We start from the raw sequence: 14,374 nt of genomic DNA, 5'->3' as shown, positions 1-14,374 counted from the left end.
GGTGAGTGACAGTTGATTAGGGGGCGAGGGCACATGACTTATGAGGAGAGGCTGAGGGAACTGGGCAGCTTATTTAGTTTGTAGAAGAAAAGAGTGAGGATCCTCACTCTTTTCTTCTACAAACTAAATAAGCTGCCCAGTTCCCTCAGCCTCTCCTCAGAAGTCATGTGCCCTCGCCCCCTAATCATTTTTGTTGCCCTCCGCTGGACTCTCTCCAATTTGTCCACATCCCTTCTGTAGTGGGGGGCCCAAAACTGGACTCAATACTCCAGATGTGGCCTCACCAGAGCCGAATAGAGGAGAATAATCACTTCCCTCAATCTGCTGGCAATACTCCTACTAATGCAGCCCAATATGCCATTAGCCTTCTTGGCACCAAGGGCACACTGCTGACTCATATCCAGCTTCTTGTCCACTGTAATCCCTAGGTCCTTTCCTGCAGAACTGCTGCTTAGCCAGTTGGTCCCCAACCTGTAGCGGTGCATGGGATTCTTCCGTCCTACGTGCAGGACTCTGCACTTGTCCTTGTTGAACCTCATCAGATTTCTTTTGGCCCAATCCTCCAATTTGTCTAGGTCACTCAGGATCCTATTCCTACCCTCCAGCGTATCTATCTCTCCCCCAGCTTAGTGTCATCCACGAACTTGCTGAGGGTGCAGTTCATCCCATCATCCAGATCATTAATGAAGATGTTGAACAAAACCAGCCCCAGGACCAACACCTGGGGCACTCTGCTTGATACCAGCTGCCAACAAGACATGAAGCTGTTGATCACTACCTGTTGAGCCCAACGATCTAGCCAGCTTTCTATCCACCTTATAGTCCATTCACCCAATCCATACTTTTTAAACTTGCTGGCAAGAATACTATGGGAGACCATATCAAAAGTTTTGCTAAAGTCAAGATTATCACACCCACCGCTTTCCCCATATCCACAGAGCCACTTATCTCATCAGAGAAGGCAATCAGGGTGGTCAGGCATTACTTACCCTTGGTGAATCCATGTTGACTGTTCCTGATCACCTTCCTCTCCTCCAAGTGCTTCAATATGGATTCCTTGAGGATCTGCTCCATGATTTTTCCAGGGACTGAGGTGAAGCTGACCCGTCTGTAGTTTCCCGGCTTCTCCTTCTTCCCTTTTTTAAAGATGAGCACCATATTTGCCTTTTTTCCAGTCGTCCGGTACCTCCCCCAATCGCCACGGGTTTTCAAAGATAATGGCCAATGGCTCTGTAATCACATCAGCCAATTCCCTCAGCACCCTCAGATGCAGCGCATCCGGCCCCATGGACTTGTGCACGTCCAGCTTTTCTAAATAGTCCTTAACCTGTTCTTTCACCACATAGGGCTGCTCAACTCCTCCCCATACTGTGCTGCCCAGTGCAGCAGTCTGTGAGCTGACCTTGTCTGTGAAGACGGAGGCAAAAAAAGCATTGAGTACTTCAGCTTTTTCCACGTCATCTGTCACTAGGTTGCCTCCCCCATTCAGTAAGGGGCCCACACTTTCCCTGACCATCTTCTTGTTGCTAACACACCTGTAGAAACCCTTCTTGTTACTCTTCATAGAATCTCAGAATATCAGGGTTGGAAGGGACCTCAGGAGGTATCTAGTCCAAACTCCTGCTCAAAGCAGGACCAACCCCAACTAAATCATCCCAGCCAGGGCTTTGTCATACCGGGCCTTAAAAACCTCTAAGGATGGAGATTCCACCACCTCCCTAGGTAACCCATTCCAGTGTTTCACCATCCTCCTAGTGAAATAGCGTTTCCTAATATCCAAGTTAGACCTCCCACACTGCAACTTGAGACCATTGCTCCTTGTTCTGTCATCTGCCATCTTCACGTCCCTTGCTAGCTGCAATTCCAATTGTGCTTCCTGATTACACCCCTGCATGCCCCAGCAATATTTTTATATTCCTCCCTAGTCATCTGTCCAAATTTCCACTTCTTGTAAGCTTCCTTTTTGAGTTTAAGCTCACCGAAGATTTCACTGTTAAGCCAAGCTGGTCGCCTGCCATATTTGCTATTCTTTCTGCACATCGGGATGGTTTGTTCCTGCAACCGCAATAAGGCTTCTTTAAAATACAGCCAGCTCTCCTGGACTCCTTTCCCCTTCATATTAGCCTCCCAGGGGACCCTGCCCATCATTTCCCTGAGGGAATCAAAGTCTGCTTTTCTGAAGTCCAGGGTCCATATTCTGCTGCTCTCCTTTCCTCCTTGTGTCAGGATCCTGAACTCGACCATCTCATGGTCACTGCCTCCCAGGTTCCCATCTAGCTGCCCCACTCTCTGGTCAATTTCATGGCACCAGCATGGAGCCTGGAATTGACAAGAAGTTTAGCCAACCGCTGGAGTAAGTAACAGTGTCTACACAGACACTGCATCACCCTAACTACACCAACATAGCCCTGCGCCTCTCATGGAGATGGAGTTATTATGTCAGTGCAGTAGGGCACTTACACCGGCGGGACAAGGCTGTAGTATGTACACTGACATCATTACGCATGACTTAAACTGCCTTATGCGATCTAACTGTGTAGTGTAGACCGGGCCTTAGGCCCAGGAACTTCTGTCCAATGCCTTTCGGTTTAGTAGGAACTTCTCTTCTCCTTCCTAGTAAGTATTGTTTAATCCGATCCACGTGGCTTTAGCCTGGTGCTTGAGCACGTTACAAGACAGGTTCAACTCTCAGCCCCTACGAAGGGCTAGCAAAAGGTGGGTGTCTTAGCTAGGGAGGCTCCAGAGGTCCCATACCAGCAGATGTGTGGTTGCCAGGGATACGGTTGGCACAGAACTGTAGGGCTGGAAGGGCCCTTAAGAAGTCATCTAGTCCAGCCCCCTGCGCTGAGCCAGAATCAAGTAAACCTAGATCATCCCCAACTGGTGTTTGTCCAGCTGTTCTTAAACTTCCAGTGTTGGGGCCTCCACAGCCTCCCTTGGGATCCTGTTCCAGTGTTTAACTGCCCTTAGAGTTAGAAAGTGTTTCCTAATATCTCACCTATCTCTTCCTCACTGCAGATCTAGCTCGTTTCATGCCCTCCTGCCTGTGGACATGTTACAAAACAGACTGTGCTGTGACACCAGTGCAGCGCCACTGATCAAGGGCCAACTGGCTAGGCAGGCACTGGCATAGCTGAGAGCAGAGGGGGACCTTGTTGGCTTGACCTATGCTAGGGACATCACCTGAAATTCCCTGCTATTGTTAATGCCAGACTCAGCCCTTCCAAAGTGAGTGGCGCTGGGAGCCCCCGTGCAGTCTGGATTGAAGAGGCTAGGCCTGTGTGTGTGTGTGTGTGTGTGTGTGTGTGTGTGTGTGTGTGTGTGTGTGTGCCCCTGCACGCTTTGCCTCCCCAGGCTCTTGCACTGTATCTTACCCGGTGCGGACTTGTTTGTGTCTAACCGAGAAGCTCTCTGGGGAAGAGATTCCACTTCAATTGCCATGTGCGAATTGCTGGTAAAACAGGGGTCAAGGAACCTGGAGTAGTAGGCAAGGGAGGGGAGCTGCAGGTCGGGTTGAGGTAGAGCTGTTGGGACCCGGGGCCCAGGGCTGGGATAGCTGGGGTGCATGTGGAGGGACTGAGGGGAAAGGGCACATCTGGGGTTACACCTGGCGCCCAGGGCTGGGATAGCCGGGGTGCGATGGGGTGTGTGTGGCGGGATGGAGGGACACCGCCCAGGGATGGACTAGCAGTGTGGGGAAGGCAGGGTACAGAGAGAAGGCTTCGGGTAAGGGTTTACATGGCTCAGTAGCATCCCCTACTGGCCAACCTAATGAGTGGTATTAACAGGCCCCAAAGGGGTACCCTGGCCAGGCCTGCTAGAGACAGCAGGAAGGTGCCAGGCCAGGGGTGGGCAAACATTTTGGCCTGAGGGCTGCATCAGGTTTCAGAAATTGTATGGAGAGCCGGTTAGGGGAGGCAGTGCCTTCCCAAACAGGCAGGCGTGGCTCGGCCCCTGACCCCATCCGACCCCCCCTGCTTCTCGCCCCTGATGGCCCCCCGGGACTCCTGCCCCATCCAGTCCTCCTGTTCCCTGATGGCCCCCCTGGACTCCTGCCCCATCCAACCATCCCTTCTCCCTGTCCCCTGACTGCCCCCAGAATCCGCACCCTGACTTCCCCCAGCCGCCCCATCCAATCTCTCCTCTCATTCCTGACTGCCCCCTGGGACCCCTGCCCCATCCAACCAACCACCCCTTCTCCTGTCTCCTGACTGCCCCCAGAATCCCCACCCCTGATTGCCCTCAGCCACCCCATCCAACCATCCCTTCTCCCTGACCATCCCCAGAACCCCTGCCCCCATTCAATCCCCCTGTTCCCCGCCGTCTGACCGTCCCGACCCCTATCCACACCCCCAGCCCCTGACCACCCCCCAACTCCCTTGCCCTCTATCCAACCCCCAACCCCTGCCCCCTTGCCGCGCTGCCTGGAGCACCGGTGGCTGGTGGCGCTACAACCGCGCCACCCAGAGCCCCAGGACAGGCAGCCACGCCGCCCGGCAGGAGCCAGCCACACCATGGCGCAGCACAGAGCACCGGGCCAGGCCGCGGCTCTGCAGCTGTGCGAGCTTGCAGCCCCGTGGCCCAGAGCATTGCGCCCGCGGCGCAGTGAGCTGAGGCTGTGGGGGAGGGGGAACCGCAGGGGAGGAGCCGGGGGCGAGCCTCCCGGGCCAGGAGCTCAGGAGCCAGGGAGAACGGTCCCGCGGGCCAGATGTGGCCCGCAGGCCGTAGTTTGCCCATCTCTGTGCTAGGCGGTCAGCCATGCTGCATGCGGAGTGCTTTCTGCCACCTTCCCCTTCGAGCAAATAGGAAACCTCTCGCTCAGTCCCATGGTGCTGTAATGTCCGAGCCTGCCTGGAGGCCAGGGCGTTTCCAGCAGGAGCTGGGTGTCTCTCGGGCACCAATCCACCAGCCTCAAGGCACCTGACTTTTTTACAATTATTCCAGACCCCAGCGGTATGCCTCAATCTGGACCTGCAGCTCCCTCTGCTGTTCCAGTCCTACTGGCCCCATTCAGCCTACCTGTCCTGGCCATCAGCAGGGGCGTCCTCCACCAGCCCGGCACCCCTCTCAGCTGCAGTGTTTACATGTCTCTCCACCAGGTGCAGAGACGCCAGAAGCCTTAATGAGGTGACGCCCAGCAGGGGAAGGAGAACGAGATTCCAGACTGTTTAATTAGCCTGGGTGAAGTGGGTTTAATTGTTCCTCGCTGCTCCACAGCACTAGCCCTGTTAATGCCTTTGCAATGGGGACAACAAGGAGTCTGGTGGCACCTTAAAGACTAACAGATTTATTTGGGCATAAGCTTTCGTGGGTAAAATCCTCACTTCTTCGGATGCATAGAGTGAAAGTTACAGATGCAGGCATTATATACTGACACATGGAGAGCAGGGAGTTACTTCGCAAGTGGAGAACCAGTGTTGACAGGGCCAATTCAATCAGGGTGGATGTAGTCCACTCCCAATAATAGATGAGGAGGTGTCAATTCCAGGAGAGGAAAAGCTGCTTCTGTAATGAGCCAGCCACTCCCAGTCCCTATTCAAGCCCAGATTAATGGTGTTAAATTTGCAAATGAATTTTAGTTCTGCTGTTTCTCTTTGAAGTCTGTTTCTGAAGTTTTTTTGTTCAATGATAGTGACTTTTAAATCTGTAATAGAATGACCAGGGAGATTGAAGTGTTCACTTACTGGCTTGTGTATGTTACCATTCCTGATGTCCGATTTGTGTCCATTTACTCTTTTGCGGAGTGGCTGTCCGGTTTGGCCAATGTACATGGCAGAGGGGCATTGCTGGCACATGATGGCATATATCACATTAGTGGATGTGCAGGTGAATGAGCTCTTGATGGTGTGGTTGATGTGGTTGGGTCCTCTGATGCTGTTGCCAGAGTAGATACGGGGACAGAGTAGGCAACGAGGTTTGCTACAGGGATAGGTTCCTGGGTTGGTGTTTCTGTGGTGTAGTGTGTAGTTGCTGGTGAGTATTTGCTTCAGGTTGGGGGGTTGTCTGTAAGCGAGGACTGGCCTGCCTTCCAAGGTCTGTGAGAGTGAGGGATCATTTTCCAGGATAGGTTGTAGATCGTGGATAATGCGTTGGAGAGGTTTTAGCTGGGGGCTGTATGTGATGGCCAGTGGTGTTCTGTTATTGTCCTTGTTGGGCCTGTCCTGTAGTAGGTGATTTCTGGGTACCCGTCATGCTCTGTCAATCTGTTTCCTCACTTCCCCAGGTGGGTATTGTAGTTTTACGAATGCTTGATAAAGATCTTGTAGGTGTTCGTCTCTGTCTGAGGGGTTGGAGCAAATTCAGTTGAATCCAGGCCAGTCCTTGCTTACAGACAACCCCCCAACCTGAAGCAAATACTCACCAGTAACATACATAAGCCAGTAAGTGAACACTTCAGTCTCCCTGGTCATTCTATCACAGATTTAAACGTCACTATCATTGAACAAAAAAACTTCAGAAACAGACTTCAAAGAGAAACAGCAGAACTAAAATTCATTTGCAAATTTAACACCATTAATCTGGGCTTGAATAGGGACTGGGAGTGGCTGGCTCATTACAGAAGCAGCTTTTCCTCTCCTGGAATTGACACCTCCTCATCTATTATTGGGAGTGGACTACATCCACCCTGATTGAATTGGCCCTGTCAACACTGGTTCTCCACTTGTGAAGTAACTCCCTGCTCTCCATGTGTCAGTATATAATGTCTGCATCTGTAACTTTCACTCTATGCATCCGAAGAAGTGAGGTTTTTACTCACGAAAGCTTATGCCCAAATAAATCTGTTAGTCTTTAAGGTGCCACCAGACTCCTTGTTGTTTTTGTAGATACAGATTAACACGGCTACCCGCTGATACTTTGCAATGGGGATTGACAATAGCTGGATTCCACAGCAGGGCTGCCCTTCCCATTACTGATCTGCTGGGGCGGGGAGCCTTGCTAGCCCCTGGGTGGGTGTCTCTCCCCACTCCTTGTTCTGGGAAGGGTGGGGGATGAACAGCTTCCAGCCATAAGGGCTTCTTCTGAGGGCAACGCCCGTCCACTGCCGCTGTCCTGTCCAAGCCCCTGGTGCCACCTTTGTGCAAGCTCTGCCCCCACCGCTGGCAATGGCCTAGGGCAGCCCTGTGACAACCATCCTTCAGCCCTCCCCCACTGAAATCTCCATCCCAGACTTCTCTGCCTCTCACCCTGATCCCTGCAGCTCTGCTGACTCCAGCCTGTGCCGGAGCAACTGCCACCTTCTCACACAGACCAGAAAGCCTGGCCAAGGACCCTCCCTGCTCTTTCTGGCTCTCACATCAGCACTAGTAACAAGGGGTCTGCAGGGGAGATTCTGCCCCCTCCCCCAGCACCCCTGCTAGGGTTGCCAACTTTTTAATAGCACAAAACTGAACACCCTTACCCCCACCCCCTGCCCCACCTCTTCCCCGAGGCCCAACTCACTCCAGCCCCCTCCCTCCATCGCTCAATTTCCCCCATCCTCACTCATTTTCACTGGGCTGGGGCAGGGCTTGGAGTGTGGGAGGGGATGAGAGCTCCAGGGTGGGGCCATAAATGAGGGGTTATGGGTGCAGGAGGGGGCTCTGGCCTGGGGCAGGGGGTTGGGGTGTGGGAGGGCGTGAGGGCTCTAGCTGGAGTTGCAGGCTCTGGAGTGGGGCTGGGGCAGGGGGTTGGGGTGTGGGAGGGCGTGAGGGCTCTGGCTGGGGTTGCAGGCTCTGGAGTGGGGCTGGGGATGAGGGGTTTGGAATACAGGAGTGAGCTTAGGGCTGGGGCAGGGGGTTGGGGTGTGGGAGGGGGCTCAGGCCTGGGGAAGGGGTGTGGGAAGAGGTGTGGGGTGTGAGAGGTGGTTCCGACCTGGGGCAAGAGGCTGGGGTGCGGGTGGGGGCGCGGGGTCTGGGAGGAAGTTAAGGTGCAGCAGGGGGTTTCAACCCGAGGCGGGGGTTAGGGTGCAGGAGGCGGTTTGGGGTGTGGGCTCCAGCAGGGCGGAGCTTACCCCAGGCAGCTCCCAGTCAGTGGCGCAGTGGGGCTAAGGCAGGCTCCCTGCCTGCCCTGGCTCTGCGCTGCTCCCAGAAGCGTCCGGCATGTCCCTGCAGCCCCTAGGCAGAGGTGCGACCAGGCGGCTCTGCATGGTGCGCACTGCCCGGCCCACAGACACCACTTCCACAGCTCCCACTGGCTGTGGTCCCCAGCCAATCGGAGCTGTGGGGACCACGCTGGGGGTGGGGGCAGCATGTGGAGCTTCCCTGATTGTCCCTGCGCCTAGGGGCCAGACATGCCGGCTGCTTCTCGGGAGTGTCGCAGAGCCAGGGCAGGCAGGGAGCCTGCCTTAGCCCCACTGCGCCACTGACCGGACTTTTAACCGTCCCGTCAGCGGTGCTGACCAGAGCCACCAGGGTCCCTTTTCAACCGGGTGTTTGGGTCGAAAACCAGACGCCTGGCAACCCTACCCCCGCCCCTCCACTATCCTGAGTGCAGTCGCACCGGTCAGCTGAACTGAACCCTTCAGTTGGCACTGAATTAGCGTAGCTGTGCTGGCGATACACACGTCAGAATGAAATTCAACCCCCTCCCCCGTCGCTGGGACGGCCCTGCAGGGCTAGTTGTTAACACGGAGTAAAACCTTCCTTTTGTCCCTCAAGTCCTGGCTGTGACCAATGCTCCCAGGCGCCAGGTCAGCAGAGGGAGACGGGGCTGTTTTCAGTCCCTTTAACGCTGACTGTCTCCTCCATCCTGTCCTACGAAGGACTTTCCCCTGCCCTTTTCCCCAGCCCCAAAGGAACATGTGTTCCACACCTGGCGAGGCCTGTCTTCAAGCCCCTAACCCACTCAGGGCTGAGGGTCTCTGTCTCCCTGGCCCCCGGAGCCCCTTGCTCCCTGCATCATGGCGATCCTGTACTGACTAGGCGGCGCCCTGATGACATTGCTACAACAGTTGTGCCACTGCTGTGCTGTGCCCTCTGCGGCCCCGTATTGTCTCATTGCTAAGTTCCCTCTAAGCTGCACGGCCACGCAGCAGCCTATTAGGCACCGTGCAGGCATTCAGGGCTGTGTCAGGGAAAGATTCCTCTCCCCCAGCCCCGGACCCAACCCAGCCCGGCCACAGACCTGCCGCAGCTGGGGGAGACGCGCCTGTCCATGGCTCCAGCCCTGGAGCTGCCATGGCGGGGGGAGGCACCCCTTCTCCCCAGCCCAAGTGCTGCTGCGGGGAGAGAGAGCTGGGGGGAGTCCTCTCTCCCCACCATAGCCCCAGGGCAGCCTGCACCCCAAACCCCTCATCCCTGGCACCCCCCAGAGCCTGCACCCTCCACCGGAGCCCTCACCCCCCACACCCTGAATCCTCTGCCCAGCCCTGAGCCCCTTCCCATGCCCTGAACCCCTCATCCCTGGCCCCACCCCAGAGCCTGCACCCCCAGCTGGAGCCCTGATCCCCCCACACTCCAACCCTCTGCCCCAGCCCTGATCTCCCCACACACACTCCAAACCCCTCAGCCCCACTCCCACCACATGAATTTTGTTATGTGCACCAATATGGAGGTGCGGTATCACATCACTTCCATAATGGTGCACCTTTTATCTCATCTTAGCCCTGGCCTACACTACGAGTTTAGGTCGACTTTAGCAGGGTTAAATCGAATTAAGCCTGGACACGTCCACACGACGAAGCCCTTTCTTTCAACTTAAAGGGCCCTTTAAACTGGTTTCTTTACTCCACCTCCGACGAGGAGATTAGCACTAAAATTGGCCTTTGTGGGTCAGATTTGGGGTAGTGTGGACGGAATTCGACATTATTGACCTCCGGGAGCTATCCCACAGTGCTTCATTGTGACCGCTCTGGACAGCACTCTCAACTCAGATGCACTGACCAGGTAGACAGGAAAAGCCCTGCGAACTTTTGAATTTCATTTCCTGTTTGCCCAGCGTGGAGAGCACAGGTGACCACGCAGAGCTCATCAGCACAGGTAACCGTGATGGAGTCCCAGGATCGCAAAAGAGCTCCAGCATGGACAGAACGGGAGGTACGGGATCTGCTCGCCATATGGGGAGACGAATCAGTGCTAGCTGAACTCCGTTGCAGTAAACGAAATGGCAAAATATTAGAAAAGGTCTCAAAGACCATGAAGGACAGAGGCCATAACAGGGATGCACAGCAGTGCCGCGTTAAAATTAAGGAGCTAAGGCAAGCCTACCTCAAAGCCAGAGAGGCAAACAGAAGGGCTGGGGCAGAGCCGCAAACATGCCGCTTCTACGCGGAGCTGCATGTCATGCTAGGGGGTGCAGCCACCACTACCCCAACCATGTGCTTTGACTCCATCAATGGAGAAACACGCAACAGGGAAGCGGGTTCGGGGTACGCGGAAGACGATGATGATGATGAAGACAATGAAGATAGCTCACAGCAAGGAAGGGGAGAAACTGGTTTCCCCAACAGCCAGGATATGTTTATCACCCTGGACCTGGAACCAGTAACCCCCGAACTCACCCAAGGCGTGCTCCCAGACCCTGAGGGCACACAAGGGACCTCTGGTGAGTGTACCTTTGTAAATATTACACATGGTTTAAAAGCAAGCGTGTTTAATAATTAATGATTAATTTGCCCTGGCAATCGCGGCCAGTACAGCTACTGGAAAAGTCTGTTAACATGTACGGGGATGGAGCGGAAATCCTCCAGGGACATCTCCAGAAAGCTCTCCTTCATGTACTCCCAAAGCCTTTGCAAAAGGTTTCTGGGGAGGGCTGCCTTATCCCGTCCGCCATGGTAGGATACTTTACCACGCCAGGCCAATAGCACGTAGTCTGGAATCATTGCATAACAAAGCATGGCAGCGTATGGTCCCAGTGTTTGCTGGCATACAGACAACATCCATTCCTTATCTCTCTTTGTTATCCTCAGGAGAGTGATATCATTCACGGTCACCTGGTTGAAATGGGGTGATTTTATTAAGGGAGGCATTCAGAGGTGCCCGTTCCTGCTTGGCTGAACAGTAATGTTCCGCGCTGATAGCCACGAGGTGGGGGGGGAGGGGTGAAGGGATCATCCCAGAGAAATGGAGAATTGTGTGTGTGTGTGTTGGGGGAGGGGGGGGGTAGTTGGGTTTGTGCTGCATGTTAACCCGGAAACCCCAGCCCCTCCTTTTACATTGCAAACCCATTTTAAATGGCCAACCCAACGGGTTCTTGGTATGGGAAATGAGGGCGCTACTGTTTGAAACCATTCCCACATGTTATGGAGGTTAAAAAAGCCAAAAGACTGTGGCTTACCATGGCTGCCTGCAAGCCGAATTCTGTTGCCTGGCACCACGTGAGTGATCTCTCACACCAAACCGGCAGGCCCTCAATATAAGAGGAAAAATACGACCTTGTAACAAAAGCACATGTGCTGTGTAATGTGAACAGCAAAATTTAACGTGAAAGAGTGTACCCATTGTTCTCTAAAATGTGTCTTTTTTAACCACCTCTCCCTTGTTCTCCACCAGCTGCAAATGTTTCTCATTCGCAGAGGCTAGCAAAGATTAGAAGGAGAAAACAGCGGACTCGGGATGATATGTTCACGGAGCTCCAGATGTCTTCCCACACTGAAAGAGCACAGCAGAATGCATGGAGGCAGTCAATGTCAGACTACAGAAAAGCACAATATGAATGAGTGGAGAGGTGGCAGGCTGAATCACGGGATGAACAGAGCAAGTGGCGGGCTGAAGATGATAGATGGTGTCAGCTTGCAGACAGAAGGCAAGAGTTGATGCTCCGGCTGCTGGAGCATCAAACTGATATGCTCCAGTGTATGGTTGAGCTGCAGGAAAGGCAGCAGGAGCAGAGACGGACACTACAGCCCCTGTGTAACCAACAGCCCTCCTCCCCAAGTCCCATTGCCTCCTCACCCAGACGCCCAAGAACACGGTGGGGGGGCCTCTGGCCACCCAGTCACTCCACCCCAGATGATTGCCTGAGCATCGGAAGGCTGGCCTTCAATAAGTGTTAAAGTTTTAAACTGCAGTGTGTCCTTTTCCTTCCCTCCTCCCCCACCCCTCTCGAGCTACCTTGGCAATTATCCCCCTAGTTGTGTGATGAATTAATAAAGAATGCATGAATGTGAAGTAACAATGACTTTATTGCCTCTGCAAGCGGTGCTCGAAGGGGGGAGGGGAGAGTGGGGTGGTTGGTTTACAGGGAAGTAGAGTGAACCGGGTGGGGGGGGGGCGGAGGGTTCATCAAGGAGAAACAATCAGATGTTTCACACCGTAGCCTGGCCAGTCACAAAACTCGTTTTCAAAGCTTCTCTGATGCGCACCGCGCCCTGCTGTGCTCTTCTAACCACCCTGGTGTCTGGGGGCGCGTAATCAGCGACCAGGTGATTTTCCTCAACCTCCCACCCCGCCATAAATGTCTCCCCCTTACTCTCACAGATATTGTGGAGCGCACAGCAAGCAGCAATAACAATGGGGATATTCTTTTCACTGAGGTCTGAGCGAGTCAGTAAGCTGCGCCAGCGCGCTTTTAAACGTCCAAATGCATATTCCACCACCATTCGGCACTTGCTCAGCCTGTAGTTGAACAGGTCCTGACTACTGTCCAGGCTGCCTGTGTACGGCTTCATGAGCCATGGCATTAAGGGGTAGGCTGGGTCCCCAAGGATCACGATAGGCATTTCAACATCCCCAACGGTTATTTTCTGGTCCGGAAAGAAAGTCCCTTCCTCCAGCTTTCGAAACAGACAAGAGTGCCTGAAGACGCGAGCATCATGTACCTTTCCCGGCCATCCCACATTGATGTTGGTGAAACGTCCCTTGTGATCCACCAGGGCTTGCAGCAGCATTGAAAAGTACCCCTTGCGGTTTATGTAGTCGGTGGCTTGGTGCTCCGGTGACAAGATAGGGATATGGGTTTCATCTATCGCCCCACCACAGTTTGGGAATCCCATTGTAGCAATGCCATCCACTATGGCCTGCACGTTTCCCAGAGTCACTACCCTTGATATCAGCAGGTCTTTGATTGCGTTGGCTACTTGGATCACAGCAGCCCCCACAGTAGATTTGCCCACTCCAAATTGATTCCCGACTGACCGGTAGCTGTCTGGCGTTGCAAGCTTCCACAGGGCTATCGCCACTCGCTTCTCAACTGTGAGGGCTGCTCTCATCCTGGTATTCTGGTGCTTCAGGGCAGGGGAAAACAAGTCACAAAGTTCCATGAAAGTGCCCTTACACATGCGAAAGCTTCGCAGCCACTGGGAATCGTCCCACACCTGCAACACTATGCGGTCCCTCCAGTCTGTGCTTGTTTCCTGGGCCCAGAATCGGTGTTCCACGGCATGAACCTGCCCCAGTAACACCATGATTTGCACATTGCTGGGGCCCGTACCTTGTGTTAGATCTATGTCCATGTCAATTTCCTCATCTCTCTTGTCGCCGCGCTGCAATCGCCTCATCGGCTGGTCCTGGTTTTGCTTTGGTATGTCCTGGCTCTGCATATACTCCAGGACAATGCGCGTGGTGTTCATAGTGCTCATAATTGCCACAGTGATCTGAGTGGGCTCCATGATCCCAGTGCTATGGTGTCTGGGCTGAAAAAAGGCGCGAAACTGACGGAGGGAGGGAGGGGCCACTGACAACATGGCGTACAGGTACAAGGAATTAAAATCAACAAAGGTGGCTGTGCATCAGGGAGAAACACAAACAACTGTCACACAGAATGGCCCCCCCAAAGATTGAACTCAAAACCTTGGGTTTAGCAAGCCATTGATTTCCCAGAGGGAGGGGGAAGCAAATGAATACAGAATAAATCTGGTCCATCTATTTTTTACATCTTAAGCTGGCAGCAGACGGTGCAGCATGACTGAGAACCATCGGCATCTTCTGGGTGCTTGGCAGAAGATACTGTACTATGACTGCTAGCCATCATCATCAAGATGGTTCAATAGGACTGCCGGCAGGACTGAGTCTCCAGAAGACAAAGCATGTCTGTCCAGGTGCCTATGATTGAACTGGAGTACGACAACGACGGATACCAGCCGTAATACACCATCTACTGCCAAAAGTCAAGGGGCTGTTGCTGTGTAGTAATGCAGCCCCACGTCTGCTAGCACCAGATCGCCGATGAAGGCTACCAGTCATACTGCACTGTCTACTGCCAAACGGCAATTAGCTGCTGCTGTGTAGCAGTGCAGTACCACATCTGCTGGCACCCAGAGGACATATGGTGATGGTGAGCTGAGCTGAGCTGATCTGAGCTGGCTCCATGCTTGCCGTGGTATGTTGTCTGCACAGGTAACCCAGGTAAAAAGGCGCGAATCGATTGTCTGCTGTTGCTGATGGAGGGGGAGGGGCCTGATGACATGTACCCAGAACCCCCCGCGACACTGTTTTGCATCATCAGGCACTGGGAT

This window comes from Trachemys scripta, chromosome 15, assembly GCF_013100865.1.
Source record: "Trachemys scripta elegans isolate TJP31775 chromosome 15, CAS_Tse_1.0, whole genome shotgun sequence".
In the NCBI taxonomy this organism is placed as follows: Eukaryota; Metazoa; Chordata; order Testudines; family Emydidae; genus Trachemys; species Trachemys scripta.
Note: the sequence above shows the minus strand (reverse complement) of the source record.